Source organism: Lissotriton helveticus, chromosome 7 (genome assembly GCF_964261635.1).
Source record: "Lissotriton helveticus chromosome 7, aLisHel1.1, whole genome shotgun sequence".
NCBI classification, from domain to species: Eukaryota; Metazoa; Chordata; class Amphibia; order Caudata; family Salamandridae; genus Lissotriton; species Lissotriton helveticus.
In genome coordinates this window covers 1,358,374,010-1,358,397,326 of record NC_136068.1, presented here as the reverse complement: position 1 = coordinate 1,358,397,326, position 23,317 = coordinate 1,358,374,010, and the positions used below count along the sequence as shown (strand labels likewise).

At 45.2% G+C, this 23,317-nt stretch overlaps 1 protein-coding gene across 4 annotated transcripts in view; it reads left to right on the top strand.

Moving 5' to 3' along the window:
• Window positions 1-23,317, top strand: part of PIK3R6 (phosphoinositide-3-kinase regulatory subunit 6) — a 745,472-nt gene that overhangs the window by 189,236 nt on the left and 532,919 nt on the right. For all 4 annotated transcript variants that reach the window (XM_078654671.1, XM_078654672.1, XM_078654670.1 and 1 more), the window contains one exon: window positions 638-743. The gene's annotated coding sequence lies outside the window, so the exon portion shown is untranslated. The remainder of the gene's footprint in view (window positions 1-637; window positions 744-23,317) is intronic.

The following is a 23,317-nucleotide window of genomic DNA, read 5'->3' as shown; positions in this document are numbered from 1 at the left end:
AACATTGGAATGTTGGGAGCTCCATTGAAAACAATGGAGTAGCTCCGGGCTTATAATGGCTGGTATAAGCCTGGAGCTCCAACATTCCAATGTTTCCTTGTTCACAGCTTGCTACGGCGGGCTATAAGACTATAGTATGGCAACAAATCTCCCAACTCATGAGGCAGGAAGAGTAGGTGAGGAAGCCTATCTGGATCTGGTTTTCAGACACTCTGTCTTTTTAAGAATATCAAATTGTAGCCAAATAATTGGAAATTGACTTTAAAATATGTTTTTGTAAACCTTCCAATATGATGGGTCACTTCTTAAGTACTACATAAGGCACTTGCTAGACCACTAAACTATTGCTGTACGCTATCAATATTCACTAAGTGTAAACCACTCTCTTGATTTTATCATGAATACCAGGATTTTTCTTGGTCATTCTCAGTTTGCAATGTTCTGAAGAATTTCGAGACATGACTCCCTGATGAAAAGTCTCCTAGGTGTGTTATAAAAGCTTGTTATTTAAAGCATCTGCCTTTTGATCTGTATGAGTAGTCGCAATATTTCTTTAACACTTTCAAGAGAAGTACCTTTTACCATCTGAACTTTTTTATAAAGCTGTTACTTTTTCCCAATCTTTTCAACACTGCAGGGCTATGGATGTGCTACTTCCAAAGGAGAAGAAAGTGGCCACCAGTGGGTTTGATTTCTTCATCTACAATTCACCTGGTCCTTCATTTTGATGCCTCCAATCAAATGTAAGTGATAATTTAAGAAAAAGAAATAAACCCATTCTAAATAAATGTGTTATTTATTTCATGATTTGTTTGAGTGCCACCACTTCCTCCTGCTTTTGGTGGCAAAGTTATAGTAGGTATCAGGGACTGAGCTCTTGACAATGCTTATTTAAAGTCTGATCAAGGTAGGGATGGCTGGAGGAGACTGTCCGTCACTGTCCGTCTGCAGTTGTGCTTGTATGGGTTAGGGTTCTTTAAATCTGGAATTGAGCAGAAAAGAAAAGCGGGGTTTTTAGTTTTCTATGCACTTGATAAGGTCTTTCTTTTAGTTGGGAGGAAGCTCCATGGAGTTCACTCAAATGTGTGCAGGGTTCTTTTGACAAAACACTTGTTTCTTTCATGGAGATGGCATATTTTCATGTGCAGATAGCCTTTTCACATGTCCAGCAACAAGTAATGGCTATTACCTGTAGCTGAGCATGAGGCGGTTGTCCTTGCCTTTTGTATGTGTAGATTCTAGTACACAGGATGGCCATCCTATATCCATTTAGGGTTAAAGGTACAGTTACATATACTAGACCAAATGTAGACACAGTTCATAATTCATTTGTCATGAATTGTTTGAAAAAAGTATTGTTTCACAATTATCAATCAACCAAATTGATCATAAAATATTTACATTTCCAGTCAACAGAAAAGACACTCAGAAGTAGTAATCAAAAGGACTGATTTATATTAGGCTCAACATACTTTACAATAAATAACCGTTGGACCTGGCCATCTATGCAGCGTCACCCCCAAACCTTTTTCCTTTACTGTCCACTTTTTGCTGAATTCGTTTTTGCTGGCCTTAGGATTCCCGTGCAATTAACCACTGCTAACCAGTACTAAAGTGCTTGTCCTCACTCCTCTAAACATGGTTGAAGTTGCTTACACCAAATTGGCATATTTACTTTACTTGTAAGTCCCCAGTAAAGTGGTACTACATGTGCCCAGGAGCTGTAAATTAAATGCTACTAGTGGTCCTCCGGCATTGATTGTGCTACCCATTCAAGTAGCCTTTCAAGCATGTCTCAGGCCTGCCATTGGAGCCTGTGAGTGCAGTTTTAAAGTGCTAATTCGAACTCTCAAAATGCCTTCCTTTTTAATACATGTCATTCACCCCTAGGGTAGCCCTGGACATTCCAGACTGCAATGTATTTTAAAAGGTGAGACAAGTACTTTTAAGTTTTATATGTCCTGTTAGTGAGAAACTCTAAAATTTGATATTTATCAGTGCAAGACGAACCTCTCCCATAGGATAATATTGGAGCTACCTTATTAAATGTAATACGTGCTAGTTTCCAAATAGTGATTCAGAAAAGGGGGTGGTGATGGACAGAATATCTGAATTAATCAAGACACTCATACCCAGTCAATAGATCAGGGCTTGATCCATCACCGTTTTTTAGCTCACTGCATCACCCCAGTTCAGAACCTGGCTATATGCAAATTAGTCTGACCCCATGCCTCATGGGAACAGGGCAGACCAAACTACCAAGCCAATTCTTAACTGGAAAGGAGACAAGCTTCCGGGGACCGGTTTCTGGCATTGCAGCCGTCGTCGGCCCGGCTTGCTTGAATCCTAGTGATGCAGTGAGCAAGGGACTCATGTCTGAGCATACCCTGCCACACCTGTAGTGGCAAAAAACGATTCAGAAAAGGGGGTGGTGATGGACAGAATATCTGAATTAATCAAGACACTCATACCCAGTCAATAGATCAGGGCTTGATCCGTCACCGTTTTTTAGCTCACTGCATCACCCCAGTTCAGAACCTGGCTATATGTGATGTCGCATTTATTTATTTATTTTTGAAAATTGTAAAGTGTGCAAATGCCCAAGGGTGTCTCGGCGCTGCGGACAGTGGCAGAGTGATGAGCGGGTTATTGGTTAAACAACCAAGTCTTTATTTTTCTTCTAAAGGCTAACAGAGATTGACAGTATCTGATCGCCAACGGGAGGGAGTTCCAGAGTTTTGAGACCGTGACAACAAAGCGCCGTTCGCCCCAAGAGACAGTTTTAGTATGAGGTACTGTCAGAAGAAATGCATTGGAGGACCGTAGTGACCTGTTGGGAATGTGGATGGCTAGGCATTTTATTAGGAACTGGGGACCTAGATTACACTATGCTTTATAGGCAATGCATAATGCCTTGAATTTAATTCGGTTCCTCACCGGCAGCCAGTGATATCTCTTGATGACATGTGAGATGGACTTGAATTTAGGGGTTCCTGACAGCATTCTAGCTGCCGCATTCTGGACAGATTGCAGTTTTTGAATAACCCTGTTCTGTGCATTGGCAAAGAGTCTATTACAGTAATCTAAAGATGGCATCACCAGTGCACTGACCAAGGTCCTTCCTGCATTCAAAGGGAGATACGGTAAGATCTTTTTAATTATTCGAAGTTTATGGAACGAGGCTGAGACGACTGCATTAGCATGCGTTGCAAAAGTCAGTTTGTCATCAAATATAATGCCTAGATTCTTGACCTTGGTAACAGGGTTCAGTGGGGAGCCGAGAGCCGATGGCCACCAGGAGCTGGACCAGATGGGAGACAGCTTACCAAAGATCATGACCTCCGTTTTGTCGGAGTTTAATTTAAGACAATTGCTTGCCATCCAACTACTGATGGCCAGCATGCCTTTTTGGAAGCTAGCTGCAACCCTTTCTCCGTTGCACCAGCTGTGTGTCGTCAGCGTACGATTTTAGGCCCATCCCATATGCCTTGATGACTCTGGCCAACTTCGACACATAGATGTTAAAAAGCGTCGGACTCAGGGATGAGCCCTCCGGAACACCGCATGGTAATGTCATCTGGGCAGAGTGGAAAGTGCCCAGCGTTACCGTCTGGGTCCGATTTGTGAGAAAGGATGACAGCAGGTCTCTTGCTTTGTCCTGAATGCCCATCGCAGTGACACGGTCGATCAAAGTATTATGATCGATCATGCAGCGGAGCGGTCCAGCAGAATGAGAACTGCCATGCCTCCCTGGTCCAGGACGAGTCTTATATCTTCTGATGCCTTGATTAGCGTGGTCTCGGTGCTATGACCCTTACGAAATCCAAATTGAGTGTCATCTAACCGATGGTGGTCTTCTATAAATTTGGAAATTTTATGGTTCATCACTTTTTCAACCACTTTGGCCGGGAATGGCAGACTAGCTATATGCCTATAGTTTTTGGTGTCATCCGGATCCAGATGAGATTTTTTCAATAGAGGTTTTAGTATGGTGTTCTTCCATGGGGTCGGATAGATCCCGGAGGAGAACATTACGTTGCAGATCTCTGTTAATACAGGAGCTATTATTTCAGTGACAGGTACCAGAACAGCTGGTGGGCAAGGATCAATAGCTGAACCAGAGTTGATAGCCATAGTGTTAGTGATTTGGGCTACATTGACTTTTTCAAATTGCACTAAGAAGTGAACTTGAGCATTTGTAGATATTGGTTGATTAGATGGATTTCTTTGGGCAGAGAAATTAGCATAAATATTATTTACTTTGTCATAAAAATAGTCCGCTAATGAATTACACAGTGATTGTGAGGGTGCAGGGATTGCTTCTGACACTTGATGTGATATCTTAGTGACTACTTGGTAAAGTTGTTTATTTGAGTTCTTTGCCAATTCAATCTGCGCTGCATAGTATATGCTTTTTTCTTGCATAATCATTGATTTATTTTTAGCTAATTCGTTCTGATACCGAAGTTTTTCTTCGTTTGCATAACATTTACGCCAGTGTCTTTCCTGATTTCTACATTTTTGCTTTTGTTCTCTAAGTGAGTTCGTGAACCAGGGAGCTGATGGAGAGCTTCAAATTTTTTTTTTATATAGTTTTAGTTGGCACCAACACATTCATCGCATTAAGCAGCCAGTTGGTATATGCTGTTGAGGCTATGTTTGGGGAGGTGGTCAGTGAGATGGAAAAGTATATTGTATCGCAGGTTGTCAAAGGAGCGTGGAGTATCTTAGTTGTAAACTTACTGCACAAAATTATTGCTAGCTCACCCGATTTTTTCATCTACTCCGTCCTGTCTCAAAGTGTTATAGCCTTCAGGGGTGGCCGCTACCAGATCTGGTTCGGATGCCAAATCGGTCCATGTTTCTGTAATAAACAGAAGATCAATATTGTGATCAATGATAAGGTCTGCTATCTCTTCTTTGTTTGCCCAATGAGCGGGCATTGATAAGGGCAGCTAATATATTAATTCCCTTTTTGTTGTTAGTACATTGGGTGGTATTGGTGTCTAAATTTAGATTGATGGCGGGTTTAAAATGACAGTGAGTGCAGGCTTTTGTCTGCAATTAAATCGGGCCGTCTAGTACAAGCTGAGTGCAAGCTCTATTGAATGTTGGACGTAGTTGTAAGAGTTCCGTACCTGAACATGATTTCATTGGGGCTAGGCGCTGCCGGCCAGGGGGTATGGCCCTGGGCCCGGTCCAGGCGCAGACGGGCTTGCCTTTGGTGCACCCTCTGTGCGCGTCCGCGCTCTGTGTGTACTAAATCCTGGTGGTGGCGGCAAAGACTGGAGCGCTGATCCCAGCATCCGACGGAAGTAACAGAGATCTCCCAGAAGCCCTCTGATCAATCGGCACAAGCTGTGTCGGACCAGGGCTAAGGAGCAGGGAATATGAACAGCCGGTAAATGCAGGTAAATAGACTGTCTATAGGATTGTCACAAGCAACGTGCAGAATGTTAAAATAAATCCTAAAAATAGCGATTAAGACCTTCGTGAAAGTGCGAGCAGCTAGCAGAGTCTATGATGCTTACAGACTACCGCGCCCGCGGCATTGCAATCCGTTGTCGACTAGATCCTTGACAACTTCGCAGGACCTTGCATCGCAGCCTTGCCACATCTCAGAACCGATGCATCGCTTCGACTGGGTGACACTTCTCCAATGCAGATCCTTGCAATGCTCCTCAAACCAGGATTAAACGGACTCTGTTCAGCGAGCCTAATTGGTTCCCTGTAGCCGGCCTCTGTGCCATTTCGGTCAGCCTGAAACTGACTTTTCTCCCAGTCTAGCGCCACCATATAGCCACAGTTGGCACTTTCTGCTTTTTGGAGCAATTTTTACTGAATGCGTCAAAATGGAATATCTCCAGTTCTTTTGATTTGGATTTTTGTCATTTTGTTTTATATATTACTCTATTTTTCGAAATGAGTGTGGGATCCTTTTGTGGTGTGTTTTCACAGTGTTACTGTTTGAACTGTTGCGCAAATCCTTTACACATTGCCCCTGAGTTAAGCCTGACTGCTCTGTGGCAAGATAACCGAGAGTTGAGTACAGATTAATTTAGAGTTTGCTTGTAGCTTCACCCTGAGAAGAATTGTGGTTGCTGCTTGAGCAGGGGTTCAGCCCTGCTCAACCAGTAACCCAGCTTTTTACAATAAAAATGGGAGGACTATATGAGTAAAAAGTGTTCAGTGCATGTGAACGTACTACAGTGTAGTAAACAGCAAATCCAATACATCGCCATTTCAAATGGTCTCATATGAGCGGGACATCTATATCCTTCAGGACAAAGCTGAGACCTTCCTCCTCCTCTGGGTACCTTTCCTTTATGATGTTGGACACAAATATATGGATTTTATTGCTTTACTGTGGGAGGACCGGGCACTGCACTGTCGGCTGTCCCAGACCTTGTGGCCTTACCTTGGCCCTTGTGGATGCTCACCCTCTCTCTCCCTCCCTCCCCTGATTCCCCGCTCCCCCTCTCCTCTCCTTCCCTTCCCCTTTCCCCCTATACTCCCATCCCCTCCACCTCCCACTTCTCTTTTCTATTTTCGTTGCTCCGTCTATCTCCCCCTCCCACCCCCATCCGTTCCCCCTTCTCATGCCCTGTTCTATTCCCGGCTAACCCTCTTCATGTTGATCATCATGGGTGTCATCGTGGACCAGTACATTGGTCCTGGAGTTGTCCCCAATGAGCCCATGCATGCACTGGATTTGATGGGCTGCCGCATGCTATGTATCACGCGCGACACCTATTTTGCAATGCTTCATGTATCATATTCTCTACCCCATTTTCTTACCCCTGATTTGTTTTAACACTTCAATAAAGAATTGTGAAACAAAAAAACCTTCTCTGAGTTGTTCAGGCGGTCTGAGATAACTAAATCCTAATAGTGTTCTCACTTGCTGGGCCAAGACTTTAGCTTGATGGGAGTTTTCACATTTTCCCTTGCATTCATTTTTAGGTCTCGCCCTGGAATGAGCATCCAAAGGATGCGTCCAGGGTCGGAGACGTATAGTTAGCTGTCTCGAGGGAAGGACGGACGAGAAGGTGTACGAGCTTTGCTTGCATTTCACTGCCTGCACGCGCACCGCCACTCACGCATGCGCACATACACAGCCACACCGCCACTCACGCATGCGCACATATACATCCATACACAGGCACACACACCCCCGCATACACAGAGACCCCTCCACACACACCAGCCCCTCTCCTCCCGGCTCCACTCACCGGTGTCTGGCAGGCGCTCCCCGGGTCTCCAGGCTCCTTCCCTTCCTCCGCAGCTGCAGGCTCTCCCCACATCACGCGGGACTCTCTCTCCACATGGGAGCCCCGCCTCCTCAGTGCGCCCGCTTCGCCCCGCGGGTCTTCACCCGGTCCCCCATCTCGGGACCGGGACTTTAAGGGAAACAGTATCCAGGGCTCCTTCCTGGTCACGGGAGCCCCGGGGCCGCAATGCTCACGCCACTTCCTGCTGCCGGCTCCTCTTCCTGGTTGCACGTCAGGTCCCGGGCCAGCAGCCAATCAGAGCGCGGCCCGGGAAAGACGTCACAGAGGTGTCCCGCAGTACCGCCCCCGGCCTGCCTGTAACGAGGATGTTTTGCGGTATTTATTTATTTATTTAATTTTGCATTTTTATATAGCGCAGACTTTACCCGAAGGCGGTATTTATTTATGTATGTATTTATGCCAAAGGTTGCTGTAACCCCTGTTGCTTTTGATACTCCTGATACTTTTGTTGCGCTGGCTTTCAAAAGTGATGAGTTTCCTGTGTGCATTTAATTGGCTGGATTATTTACACGCTAATGGCTGAGTAGCCTAAGCCTTCAGTATGCATACATGCCAACATTTAAGGACCAGGAAGTGGGAGATTTAAAAGAAAAAATCGGGAGAATGAAAATTCCCCATTGATTTCTGATGTAAAAAACGCAATTTCAGTCTCCCGCCTGAATCGGGTGTGTTGGCATGTATGAGTATGAGGTGCAACACATGACACATATGAAAAAATATATCGTAGAGGAATGTGCGAAATTGTGTTGTGTGCCACATCTGATGCAGAGCCCGCATGTTGTGGTCCTTGCATCGGCATATAATCAGCAAAACACTGTGTCACTCCCTGCGCACAATAAATGTGACAATGGACGTTTATACAGACCACATGCCTCCTCTCTTCTCAATGCCTCTTACGCTGCCCCAGCCCAGAATTCAACATTACTTTTCCATCTACGGTATGTTGGATCGTTACTCATCTTCCATGTGATTGCTACCATTTGCTTGGGAAATGTCAGTGCCAAACCAATTAGTCTGTTACCCGCTTTTTTAGGTTTGGAACACAGGAATCCACACCGTAGACAAACCTCATGCTGACATTCAATCATTTGTCTAGAGACTGTCCTAAATGAGGAGTTATTTGTGCCCATTATTCACTTAGTTGGGAGCAACCTCAAACCAAGCGAAAAGAAATCCGCATTGAGCGACTTGCACCATCTACAAGGCCTAGGCTCCCCCCATATATTTCACCCACTTTCATGGAGGGTAAATATGTCTGATTTGTAAAGTTAAATTAGTATTAGCATGTGTATCTCTAGACACAGTGTGCTCCCTTCTCCTTTTGTGATTGGCTCCTTGCTGAGTTGTTGGTGTGACGATCTCTGGGATGCACCTGCGACCTGGAAGTGGTACTAAACCTGTGAGTAGCATTGCCAGCGCCCCTACGTTTCACTTGTTACTGTCTACTGGAGAAGTACAACAATCCTGAAAAATGTGTGTCTAGAGATACACAGCACTGGCTGCACCAGCAATGGTGAATATTAAAGACTTTCAACTGAAGTGAGTTATACCATGCACTTCATTTACCACAATGCATCTGGGTGAATTGTATGCCTGTATGCCAGGCAGTGTGCTCCCTTTTTAGGTCTCGCCCTGGAATGAGCATCCAAAGGATGCGTCCAGGGTCGGAAACGTATAGTTAGCTGTCTCGAGGGAAGGAAGGACGAGAAAGTGTACGAGCTTTGCTTGCATTTCACTGCCTGCACGCGCACCGCCACTCACGCATGCGCACATACACAGCCACACCGCCACTCATGCATGCGCACATACACATCCATACACAGGCACACACACCCCCGTTGCCGCCGCACCTACACGCATACACAGAGACCCCTCCACACACACCAGCCCCTCTCCTCCCGGCTCCACTCACCGGTGTCTGACAGGCGCTCCCCGGGTCTCCAGGCTCCTTCCCTTCCTCCGCAGCTGCAGGCTCTCCCCACATCACGCGGGACTCTCTCTCCACATGGGAGCCCCGCCTCCTCAGTGCGCCCTCTTCGCCCCGCGGGTCTTCACCCGGTCCCCCATCTCGGGACCGGGACTTTAAGAGAAACAGTATCCAGGGCTCCTTCCTGGTCACGGGAGCCCCGGGGCCGCAATGCTCACGCCACTTCCTGCTGCCGGCTCCTCTTCCTGGTTGCACGTCAGGTCCCGGGCCAGCAGCCAATCAGAGCGCGGCCCGGGAAAGACGTCACAGAGGTGTCCCGCAGTCCCGCCCCCGGCCTGCCTGTAACGAGGATGTTTTGCGGTATTTATTTATTTATTTAATTTTGCATTTTTATATAGCGCAGACTTTACCCGAAGGCGATATTTATTTATGTATGTATTTATGCATTTTTATATAGCGCGGACTTTACCCGAAGGCGTCGGAGGCTTCACAACAGGAACACACAACATGGCTTTACCCTTGCTCCCACAGCAAAAGTTCTCAAACTCCTGCAATGAGCCATCTCCATTCACCCGATATGTGGGAGATAGCGAGTGTCGCTTCAAGCATGTCACAGAGAAGATAGTGCACTATTCCTTTGGCTCAGGTACCCTCGCCTTATGCTAACTCTCATTCGTTATTCCGGTGCTCCTCTCTAGGGGTTGAGGGCACACAGAGTCCCCGCCCTACCTAAGCAACACAATTGGGGGCCAACTCAGATAGGCCATGTTTTACTAAATGGCTTTGGTTTGGAATACACACTGAATATCATTGAGCATTACAAACACCCTGACAGGTAGTCGAATGATGCCCAAACTGAAATTCAAGCTCCAATTCAGTAATTTGAAGAACTACACTGAACTGGACCAAAACAGACTTTTGGTGCTTTCTGGACTGCAGGTGCATTCTGCATGTTTACCCAGACTTTGTCTCAACCTTAAGCTCCTCATGTGACCCTGCTGATGACTGCTGGAAGTACTGCCTGAGAGGAGAACCCCCCCCCCGCAAACTGCCCTGCAAGCCAACTAAACAAACAAAGGCAACATGAGCCACAGAGAGAGCTGGAAGGCTTCCAGAGACGCTCAAGAACAGTAAAAATAATAAAATCCAGGTGAGCTTGCACATAGAATGGGAGTCTCTGTAGGCGCGCTCAAAATCCAGCTTCGTAGAGATCTTTTGTTTAAGTAGGGTACCCTCTTTCTTCATCAACCCCATGATTCACTAGCCTCCGTCAAGCGCAAGCAAAGATCGCTACCAGCCTTGGTCCTGAAAATGCACCCTTCGAGCCATCATTAAAAGACTGCATGACCCTGCGTTCCTGTGCAAATATCAAACAGCCACCACCTCCACCACTTACCTAGATCCCATGAAGTCCGAGAACTAGTCCCACTATGTGAACTCTAGGTCTAGCTTGGTCAGTATTACAAAATGTTGTTTGAGCTGGAGCCACTCCAAAAACACACCAGATTCCAGAAACCAGGATTGTTGACTCGATGTGATTAGCACCTTCAGGGGCAGAGCTACACAATCCTAGTGTCTCTAACAGGAAGGCAGCCAGGTTCACAACACATATTGCATTGCAAATGCTATAGGTGTCACATTTGTGAAAGTTAAAACTATTGGCATTGTAAATGACAAAGCTATTACTTTAGCTATTACTATAGCTATTTTCACAACCAACACATAAATTAAAAAAATGTAATTCGCAATACCAATGGCTCAAACTTTCCTAATGCGAGACCTATTGCATTGCAAATGCTTGTTCTTCTATTCTTCACTTTTGTGACGCTGATCCACCTTGACATTTATGTGACAGCCACACATATTGGAAAATCTTTTTATTTGATTAAAGCTCTAGAACTGGAATAAATGGCTACTTTGGGAATTACATTGTGGTAGTAGGTTGGGATGGCTACATAATCTATATCTAAATTCTGCATTCAACCTAGTCAATAGATATAACTTATGGCAATTCTATAGGGTATGGGGGTGAAGAATGCATTGTTGGAGGCTGTGAGAAGGTGGCCTGGCATATGCTGTCCACTATTCTAGTGGCACCTTGCACCAGTCCAAACGACCCTTATTGATGGTAGGTTTAAAGACCAACTATATAGAAAGCTATCCTAGTGGTAGCTGTGGAGAGCAGCCTTCAGGCTAAGTCTTAAAGGAATGTACAGCAGCTCGTTTTACCAGTCTATAATCTCATGAATGACCAAGTGAAAGGAGAACCACACCAGGTATATATATAAAATATATGTATTTATTCTAAACACATCCCTCTAGTCTCTTTATGAGGCTAGAGGCAAAAGTACATTCAGTAAACTTATTCAGCACACAGTAAATTAGCACAATATATGGTTAGCCCTAGGGGCGTACCAAACCATATACTAAGAAAGTGGTATAAGAACCATGGCTGACATAGATACAAGGCCTAGAGCCTTTAGAACCGCTGGGGCCACCAGGAACCACCCAAGGTAGTGACACAGGGGACCCACAGGGGACGCATGCAGTGTCTAAACACAGCCGCAAATCACTATTAACTTCTATGGGGAAAGTCGCGGTTGAAAATTACAGATTAAGGACACTTAGAAGAGGACTTGGAGCAAACCCCTTCAGAACTAGGAGGTTCTAGAGTCAATACCCACGTGAGTTACCTCACCCAGGGAAGCCGGGTGCATAGGAGTCTTTTGGTGTTGGGTTTCGTCGTCGTTTTCAATGGCGATCTGCGGCAAAGTGCTGCTGGTGACCAAGTTGAAAGTGTCCGGGTGGATCCAAGGGCGGATCGAAGATCTGAAGAACCTGAAAGCAGAGGGGGCAGAGTCTGGGCCACTAGCCAGTGACCAGGAAGGCGAGGAGAAGATGCCAACTGATGTCTGGTGATTTCAGGTGAAGGTGAAGCTTGACTCTTCAGCCACGAGGTCCAGGAGGGGTCGACGAACACCAGGAGCTGGATTCGAGCTGTCCCACGAAGGATGTCGAGTGCTGCGGTGTTGATTTCCGGATTGGACCCAACAAGCCTTGGCAACAGCAACCTACGCAGAAAGCAAAGATTGGCGTTGGTGCAGACCAGCAAGGTTTGAGAGACTTACCCTTTGGAGGGGAGTCAGGGCACGTCTGGAGCAACCAGGAAAACCCAAGAAACAGAAGAGTTACCTTTGTGGGGACCCACCAGTCGACGGACCAGAGATCACGAAGGAGCCCCGAGCAGAAATGCTAGAACACTGAACACTCGTGGAGGGTAGGCCCACAATCTTCGGTGCAGATGGTGCTCGGGCTTGGACTAAAATTAGCTTCATGCACAACTTCGGGAAAGCTCGGGAAGTTGCTGCACTTGCAAATGTGCACGGTGTCCCGGAGTTCCTGACCCACGTCACTCGTGAGAGCTGCGGGTTTCCGCTTTGCTGGGATCTCGTGTCGGCCTCTGAGAAGTCTGGAAGTCCGTGTCCTGTGTCGCAAATTTGTCTGGATCCGGCGGGAGCCTTGGAAATGCAGACCGGCAAGAGGCTTCTTTGGTGCCTGTTTGAACAGGGGAGTCACTCCTTGACCCCAAGGGAGATTCTTCCGTCTTCTAGTCGAAATAGAATATCGAAGTTCCAGGATATATGTTGCAGAGTTTCGTCCAGGGTAATCTAAAGTCCTAAGGAATGGGTTCCTATACTTATACTAAGATAGGGGGTTGGGCTTACTCTTGGGACCCACCTATGGGTGGATCCAGGGAGGGGGTGGTTACATCCTTTTCCCTTTGGCCAGTTTCTCGCCAGAGCAGGGGCTGAGTCCCCCTGCAACCCATTTGAAGTGGGATATGCACAGGGACACCAAGTGTGCCCCAGCACTGTCTGAAAAGCATTCTCTGAATGCACCCACCCAGTCCCAATACACTAAAGCCTGTCTGGGAGGTGGTTACACCTCCCTGTGACAGGAAACCTATTGTCCAGGTCGAGTTTCGTCCAGCAGCAGGAGGTCAGACTTGTGTCTGTGGCTGCAGCATCCATTTTGTGTCGCTTGGGCTCTTTTAAACTATTACCGGTCAGGTAAGTGTGTACATGTCTTCTCCCTCTAGAAGGGTGAAATTCTACCCCCGCCGCCATCACTGGCGGGGGGGGGGGTAGGATTCCAAAGTGATTCACACCAAACACAACATGTTTCCATGCAGCCATTCCAAAGTTAGCTTTAACCGCGAGGTTATGATTCACTTAAGAGTACATGGTCTGGCTGCATCACAGAACAGCTACAGAGAAGTGATTCCGAAAGCTGCAGAGGGGTCCTGCTCATGCATGGGCACCCTCTCACAAAAAACCAAGCACTCTGCCCTCCGGATTGATAAGGCCTGCCATAGGAGTGACTTGTAGTAAGGGGTGCATGCACCACCTTACCCAGGCTGCAGCCTGTGGTGCTATTTTGGAAGGCTTCCCAGGGGTGGCATAATACATGCTTCAGCCCCTGGTAGGCTTCTGGGGTACCTATGCCCATAGTACCTAAGGTACCATATACTAGGGACTCCCAAGGGTAACCCAGTAACCAACCTGGAGTGTACCTAATGTACATGCAATCAATTTAGAGAGGAAGCAGCTAGGCTGGGGTCCTGGTTAGCAGGGCCCCAGTCAGACTAAAGTCGAAAAACTGTGAAACACCAGCAAAAAGTGAGGGTAACCATAGTAAGCAGATCCTACTCTCCTGCAGATGCAATTCAAAGTGTATATCCGGGACTATGAATGAGAATTCGCTATGATGAGAGAGGTGCATGCAGTTTCTACATATTATCTGGATTTCTCCAGGGCTGCGTTGTTCAATTTGTTTGTTTAGTGTTATATAGTTCACCACTTGAGTGTGGAGAGGTAATTGTTTTTTAGCTAATCTTATTTTTTTTGGTTCAAATCTCTTTATAACGTTTCAAAACAAGGGAAACATAGGGAAACATAGCAGTATCATGAGCTTACATCATTCATCCGACATAGAACCAATATGAATAAACATAACAGCTCCCAGAACTCCTCCCCCCCACCCACACCCTTGAAAACACAGCAATAGGATGTTGAGTGGTGCAGTCCCGCATGTCAAACCATGTCATCCTAATCAGTTCTCTTTTCGTAAGAATTATTAGTAGTGTCTGTTAGGTGGAGAAGACAAAGATATTTAGGGCAAGTAGGTCCTGGTAATTCCGAGGAGAGGAAGGTAATAATGGGGTGCCAGAGCTCAGCATATGAAGTGACCTGTGCTGATAGAGGTGGGGTCAGCCTCTCCATCCCTAAAATGTACCAGAGACGGTGGAGCCATCCTTGATAAGTGGGGATCTGAAGTGTACCCCAATATTTTAGAATATTCTGCAGGTCGCTCGCAAAGCTAATCCAATCTGCCCTCCCCTTCGTGATTTGAACGGGAAAGTGAGCATGCTGTGCAGCTCCAGAATTGTGGAGGCAGGAAATCGGGGAGCTGGGTGCTGAGGTGAGTGTCTGTCATTAACCAGTTGAGTCCAGTAATTAGTGACTTTCGGACATTCCCATAGTTAGTGCAATAAGGTTCCAGGAGATCTGCAATTGCGCCAACAGTTGGGTTTGCATATGGGATTACCCCTATGTAAGCGTACTGGCATGAGATACCGGTTTGTAGCTATTTTGATAGCTGTTTCAGTGCTGTCCGTGTTGTGTGCTGTGTGAGGTGCGGGGTTGGCTGGCACAGGAGGTCATAGAGTTCGGTGATGAGGCATCTGTCTCGGTCACCAACCACTTTTCAAAGGTGGTAAGAGCACGTTGAGCTCCAAGGCAAACTGTGGGCTGCATCAGCCAATGCTGGATGTGGTATGGCATAATCTGGGTGGAGTTGATCAAAAGGAAGGGGCCCTCTTCATCAAACAAGTGGCCTATGGACTGGCATCCCACTCGTTGCCCGTGCTGGAACGCTGTTGTATTCAGCCCAGCGGTAAAATCCACGTTTCCTACTATAGTGTCAACGGGGAGGGAAACTAAGTCAGGCCTCATCGCTTACTCACCCAATCCCAGACGCCTAATGTGGTTTTGGTAATCTGGGATAAATAGATGCTCTTCAGTCGGTTGTTCTTGTTTAAAAAGGGGATTCTCCAGAGGTGTTGCCCTGCCACTGCCAGTGCTTTTCAGACTCCTCCCTGGACCATTCAAGTAGGAACCAAAGCTGTGCTGCCTGTACTGTGCTCGTAGGAATGTAAAAGATTCGGGATGCCTAGGCCTTACTCGCTCAGAGGTATAAAACTCTGCTTTTCCGCATTCCAGGACAGCCATCGGCTTTTACAAAGTGGTTCAGATCATGTTGCAAGGCCCTTGATGGCACTGGTGGGAGTTCAACTGCAAGGCCTGAGAGAGGAATGAGATCTTAGGCAGAACTGACATTTTTAGGGCAGCCACACGGCCAAGCCAGGAGAGATGGTACCGCTTCCACCTTGTTAAGTGTGTTTTAATCTGGTGGTGTAAGGCCCTATAGTTGAGCGATGCATTAGCTTTAGCTGTATGCGCTAGTTGAAGGCCCAAGTAGGGGATGTTGAAAGTCTCCCATTGTATAGGATAATGACGTGATGCCTTTAGAATATGTCATTGGACAGCAAGTCTTCAAGAAGGTAAGATGCTAGTTAATTTTATTGTACATCCAATAACCAGAGACCTCACCCACAGGGCAGCAAGATCCAACTGTCAAACATCAAGTAACAACATTCTTACTCCAGAATAACATTCTAGATTCTTTTTTTTTTTTTTTTTTTTTTAAACCTCATATTGCGAGAAGAATGTGAATAATAAGGTGTTCGGGGGAAATTGACGGTCTGTTCAAGTTGTATACCTTCACTGCCCCGGAGTTCTGTTTGAGATCCTGGGGGGAGTTTCCCAGCTGTTTCTCAAGACCTGTCAAAATTCTCCTCTTTACCTTTATCCAACACAATAATTCCAACGTTCTGAACTGAACTAGCCCTAGAGCTACTCGGCAGAAATCCAGTCCTGCCTGGAAATTATTGTCTCCGCTTTAATCATTGGTAGACAAAAAAAAAAAAAGAGAAAAAACCGAAGAAAAAACCCCCAAAACTGACCAAAACACAAGAAAGAAGGTCTAAACAGTCACTTAGGAGCGAAAAAATTTATTCATATCTCCCAGTACTGTATTCTTTTTGTACTATTCCCTTTTCCATCCAACCTACATGTCCTAATTACGGAATTTAACCAGTCCTCATATGACGGGGGTGTTGGTTTTATCCAGTTTATACAGATCTCCCTACGTGCCAGTAATATCAATACAAACATTAACTTTTCCTGAAGTTTACTTAATCTAATGGTATTTGAGGCAATCCCAAAAATAATTAGAGAGGTACTTACAGTTATTGGGGTTCTCATTAGAGCCGAGAGTGTCTTACCAATCTCTTGCCAAAAGTGCGCAAGTGCCGGGCAGTGGTGGAACATATGGGTATCATCTGCCTTTTCTTCGCTACATTTACTGCAAGATTTTATTGATGCGCCTTTGAAACTTGATAACCTCTTTGGAGTCCAGTAGGCTCTATGTATTGAAAACAGGTGATTTCTTTTTAGAGCGGCGGGTCTTACACACTCCCAGCATAGTTCCGAAGATTTTTTCCAGATCATATTTAAATTAATCTCTTCGTTAGAAAACTCTCTTCTCCATATTTTTTCAGATATAGATTGCTCTTCTTCTCCAGCTTCAATTAACGCCCAATACCATTTTGATATTTCTTTTGTTATTATGGATTCCTTTGTCATTTCCTTTTCAAGGTTTCCCGGATCTGTTGTTTCTTTCGGAATGGTATTCGCCCAGCTCTTTAGTTGATAATATTTGAACTTCGACACTTTCCCTTCTGTTATTGTGTGTAGGTGTTCCCATGATATTAATTCATTTTCGCATAGAAGTTGTCCCCATTTTTCGAAACCCAGTTGTCTGAGTACACTGGATAATGCATCTGTGAGGCATTCTGGTGTTCCCGGTGAGTCCAGAATTGGGGCCATATTGCTATAGTATGGGATCCTCAAAATACTTCTAAATTGGGTCCATAGTTTGACCGCATTAGCTAGCAGCTTCAATTTTACTTTCTTTGAAAATTTGGGATGGCCAAATTTGAAAAGGAAATAGTCTTCTCCATTAGTTATATGTTGTAGGAAATTTGGGAAATTACCGTGCTTCATTAGCAACGTTCTAAAGTTTTTAAACTGAAAAGCCCTGCAATATTCAATAATGTCAGGACTTGCAATGCCCCCTTGGTTCTTCCTTCTCCTGAGTTTATTCCACGCAATTCTTGTGCTTTTCTCCGACCAAATAAAGCTGGACAATTCTCCTTGTATTTTCTTTAGGGCAGCTTTATTAAACTCCAACGGAATCGTGTTAAAAAGATATGTGAATTTGGGGATGATGGTCATTTTGACTGCATTTGATTTGCCCAAAAGGTTTAGTGGTAGACCAGACCATGTTTTAAGCAGTCTTCTCATTTCTTTTACTACTAAGTTTAAATTTAGTTGGGGAATTTTATTCAGATCTTCAGTTAGCGTGATCCCTAAGTATCTTATTTTTTCCTTTGAGAAAGCAGGTTTTGTCGTACTGTTCCAACTCATTGCCTCTGTCTTATTAATATTTATCAGATAACCTGAGACCTTGCCAAAGTCATTCATTACTTCTTTAATTGCTGCTTCTGAATTATTGTAGTTGTCTGTGAACACCATAAGGTCATCTGCATATAATGCCACTTTCTTTTCCCAGTTTTTATATTTAAAAGGTGTTATTTGGATATTATTTCTAATTGAGCAAGCTATGGGTTCAATATATAAATTGAAAAGTAATGGAGACAAGGGGCAGCCTTGCCTCGTACCCCTCTGGATATTGATATTGCTTGTCAAAGACCCGTTCACTATTATTTTTGCTCTAGGGTTTGTATAGACTTCTTTCACCATATGACCAAAGTTACATCCCAGATAATTTTTCTCTATGATATTGTTTAAGAATATCCAATTTACTCGGTCAAAGGCTTTTGCTGCGTCATAAGTGACGATCGTGAGGGGTAACTGTTCTGATATGGCTACGTCTATTGTCGCTAGTAATTCATGTGTTATTTCTTGAATTTGTCTGCCCTTTATAAAACCCTTCTGATCCTGATCAATCAGATTCGGCATTAGCTTTGATAGTCTTTTCGCTATTATGTTCATAAATAGTTTATAGTCGCAATTAAGTAAAGATATTGGTCTGTAGGAGTCACAAATTTTGGGATTTTTCCCCGGTTTTAATATAAGACTTATCGTGGCGTCGTTCCATGAATCAGGGATTTTTTCATGCTCTACGTATATCTTATTCATGACTTTTGCCAGATGATCAATTAAAGGCTCTTTTAAAACTGTATAAAATGCATTGGGTAGGGCGTCCGGTCCTGCCGCTTTACCCTTCTTTAGGCCACCTATGGCAGATCTAACTTCCTCGGATGTTATATCATTATTTAAGAAAACGACTTCCTCTTCCATTAGTTTTGGCATTATTATTCCTTCTAGATATTCCTTAATGATCTCAGTTGTTGGATTTGTATCCTCTTTGTATATTGTTGAAAAGAAATCCGCAAATTCTTGTCTTATTGTGGAGTCATCTTCACATAAGGCTGATTGATCTTTGGTATATACGGATAATATGGTATTCCTTGTCTGGTCTGTTTTCAACTTCCAGGCTAACATTTTCCCGCAGCCTTCCCCATATTCATGTTTAGCCAATTTACTGTTCTCCCATTTCTCTTGCACTATATTTTCCAAGTAATCTGTTAAGGTCTCTTTTAACTTACACACCCTCTCAGATATTTTTTCTTTAGAGATCGGTGATGGGCTGGCTCCCAGTTGTGTTTCTGTTTCCTTAATTTCTGTCTCCAGATTTTATATGTCGGTTTTCCTTTGCTTATTTTTATGTGCACCTAAGCTAAGTAAATGCCCTCTTATTACTGCTTTGTATGTGTCCCATTTAATTCTCTCGGAGGTTTCTTCACCATTGTCTGCAAAGTAATTAGTTGTCAATTTTAACAGTTGCTCCACACTCTCATCCGTTGTTAGAATTGATCGATCCAGAGTCCATCTAGTTGGAGTTAAACTTTGTATTAGTGAGAGTTTTAATTGGACAGCCGAATGATCTGATAGGTGAGCTGGTTGATGTACAATACTTTTAACCTTATCTCGAAGTGAGTTGCTTATTAAAAAGAAATCTATCCTAGATTTATGTCCTAATTTTTTATTATGGAAAGTAAACGGGTATGCTTTTTCACCTTTTTGTATCCACATATCGTCCATGTTTAGATCTCTCTTAAATATTCCCAACCATTCCCTCATCTTTGGTGAATTCCTTTGTGTAGAAGGAGGTTGCCTATCTACGGTCGGATCTAATATTATGTTATAATCTCCTCCTAAAATTATTGGGACTGTGGATGTTATTAATTCTGAATATAATTTCTTAAGTGTCGCCGGGTCGTCAATGTTTGGGCCATAATAACCTACTACCATAAGTGACAAACCTTCTATTCTAATTTTGGCCATTGCCCATCTTCCCTTTCTATCAACCTCTTCTGATTCCAGTTTAGCATTCAGAGATTTTTTTATAATAATTGCCACTCCTTTTATATTGCAATCCTGTGATGTATGAGTGCTTGAGCCAATCCAATGTAAATTTTTCACAATTTGAGACCATTCTGATTTTATTAAATGAGTTTCTTGAAGGATAATTATCTCACTTTCTACATCTTTTAGGTACTCCAAGATTCTTCTTCTTCTCTTGGGAGATCTAAGACCGTTGACATTCCATGAGAGTATTTTTGTCATCTTTTCTTTCGCCATTCAGTTTTAGAAAAAAACTTGGAGTATATAGAAACAAAACCACAAAGAAAAAAAAAGAAAAGAAAAATGGACCATCTTGTCCCCACCGAAAACCTTTGTTTACCAAATTTGAGGTTATTTTTTTTGTTTTTTTCCCCTATTTTGCTCCCCACCCACTTATGGTTATATCTTACATATTTACTGTTCAGTGCCGGCAAAACGTCCCACCCTGAGGAAGCCTCCCTTCTTCTTTTTTCAGGTGGTATTTTCCCACCCTTTTCGTGCTCCGCGGCGCCAGCCTTTCTATTGCATATTAAGTGGTTGTTATGCCTTCACATTCCCCTTTCATTTTAAATTTTTGGCTTTTTAGATCAGTTTCATGTTTTGCTGCCAAAGAGTTAGTTAAGTTTCTCCTGCTATTTCATTAGACTTGATTCATCTTGTCGATTTCAATTTGGTCTTTTATCTGCTGGATGAGGTTTTCTACCTCTTTCGGCTCTCTTAAATTGTGCATTTTGTTTCTCCACATTATTCTTAAAGCAGCTGGAAATTTCAGTTGGACATTTGCTCCCAGACTTTTTAATTCTTGCATGTGTTGCCCCAGCTCCCACTGTCTATCTTGCGTTGCCTTGCATATATCAGACCTGACGCGAAATTACCAATTGTCTTTATTGAAAGACATTCTAGATTCTTGCATCATAGCCTGGCAACGGGAACTAGGGATAGAAGCTTAAAATAGAACACCACAGATATTTGTGGGATAGGGTCAGCTCTGCGGCCAACGTGAGTGAGAGGTTGATGGCCTGGGATTTGTGAACATTAACCCGGAATCTCAGTGCCTGTTTGAAAGCCTCTAGGTTAGTCAGAAAAGCCGGGTTTGAAATGGATGGCTCTGCTAGGGCCATCGGGACATCATCCGCATGAAGACTAATTGTAGGCTCCTCCCCGCCAAAAGGGATCCCTGTTAGAAATGGGATTTTTGGTTGGCTAGGGCAGTGCCAAAGCCAGGCAGAAACCACCACTCTAGTCAGGATAAGGGAGTTACACTCCTAAAATAACCCCTGCTCACCCCCTTGGTAGCTTGGCACAAGCAGTCAGGTTTATCTTAGAAGCAGTGAGTAAACATTTGCACATAACCAACAGTAATACAGTGTAGGCATTACAAAAGGACACCTCACCAGTTTAGAAAAATATCCAATATTTTTGTATACTTAAGAGAAGACCAAAAACAATAAAAATCCACAATATAGTACTTAGACATCCTCAGTTATCAAAATAACCTTGAAAAACAGTTCCTTGAAGTCGATAGCTCCGTCCGGGGCTATTACGGCTTTGTGAACAAACAAATCCAAACCGTTCTGACTGACCACAGCGTCGCGGGCCAGCTACGGTGTCGGGAAGACCCGCAAACAGTACCTTTTAGAAATGTAGGGTGCCGGCGACCTCTCGTTGAGCATCCAAAAGCACAGCGTTCACAGGCGTCTGTCCCGGAGGTCGGTGCAGGAGTCGTTGGGGTCCATCAAAGTCACACACGTTGCAGATCAAACTCCTCTCTGTTGAAGTCAAGAGCGCTGGCATCGACAGGCGTTGGGTGCTGTGGTACGAAGTGCGATACAAAAGGGGATGATGGACGGAGCGTTTGAGCAAATCAAACACTCACCCCCAGTCAACTGATCTGGGTTTAATCCATCACCATTTGGGCTAAAGAATGGTGATGGATCAAACCCAGATCTGTTGACTGGGTGTGAGTGTTTGATTGGTTCAGATGCTCCGTCCATCACCACACCCTTTTGTGCCGCTTTGTTCGCCATAAGTTTGGCAGGGTATGCTCAGACGTGAGTCCTTGCTCACTTTGCCACTGGATTCAAGCAAGCCTGGCTGAAGACGGCTGTATTGCCAGAAACCGGTCCTAGGAAGCTTGAATCCGGTCCAGGGAAGGCATGGCTTGGCAGTTCGGGCTGGACTGTACCCATGAGGCACAGGGTCAGACTGATTTGCATATGACCATGTCTGAACTGGGGTGGCAGAGTGGGCTAAAGAATGGTGATGGATCAAACCCAGATCTGTTGACTGGGTGTGAGTGTTTGATTGGTTCAGATGCTCCTTCCATCACCACCCCCTTTTGTACCGCTGTGGTACGAAGTGCAGCCGAGCGGCGTGCCCTGCCCTCAGGTCGTGGTGCGAGGAGAGGCTCGGTGGTGGCGTCAGCTGGTGTCATCAGTGAGACCAGGGTCCCAGTGCGAAGTGAATGCGGGCTCGTCGCGGTGCTGGCAGGTCACGGTGCAAGCAGCAGCGTGGTCGTTGCTGAAGCTCTGTTGTAGGCTGACGGACTAGAGGCGATGGTGCCGGCATCAGTAGGCCAAGGCTGCGGTGAGGGATGAGGGCGGTGTGTCGTGCAACTTTACGAACGGTGCCCTCGAACCACGGTGCAAGCAGCGGCATAGATTCTGGCGAGGAGCAGCAGCGTCGTGGATACCAAGGCGTCGTCATGAAGCGAGGCGGTGCAGAGTGCGATGCCCACAGGTCACGGTACGAGCAGCGGCTCGGTGGTGGCGTCAGCAGACTTCGTCGGTGAGACCAGGGTTGCGGTTCAGCGGTGCCCGCTGCGGTGCCGTCAGGACACGGAGTTGGCAGCAGCGATGTCGTTGGGTTGCTTTTTCTTCAGTTGCAGCACAAAACACACAGTCCCAGTGCTGAGAGCAGAAGAGCTTGAAGTCTTTGCTGTTCCTGAGACTTCTTGAACAGGGGGCAAGCTCTACCTCAAGCCCTTGGAGAAACTCACAAAAGTAGATTGCAGAAAGTTCAGTCCAGTCCTTTCACTGCCCAAGACAGAAGCAGCCACTGCAGGCCAACACAGCTTCTCCAGCTCTTCTTCTTGGCAGCCTTCTTGGTCCAAAAGAGTTCTAAAGTTCAGGGGTCTGGGCCCCAATATTTATATCCCCAAATCCTTTGAAATCTTAGGCAGAGCGTGTCAGTGCCCAGCCAGTACCAGTTCTGCCTTCACTGGTGTGACTTCCTGGCAGGAGGTGGAGACGGCATGGTCAGAGGCAGACCAGGCCCTTTAAGGTGCAAGGAAATCTCCTCCCCCCTTCCCCAAGTGCAGCCCAAGCCTATTCAGCCCTTTCCTGACTCACCTAGACTACCTGGAGCCACTCCTCCCCAGCCTTCTGTCATCCAAACCCCAGACAGGCAATCCATATTCCAGCAGAGGCACATGGGATGACTGAGCAAGAAAATACAGACTTTCTAAAAGTGTTTTTTTCAACCAC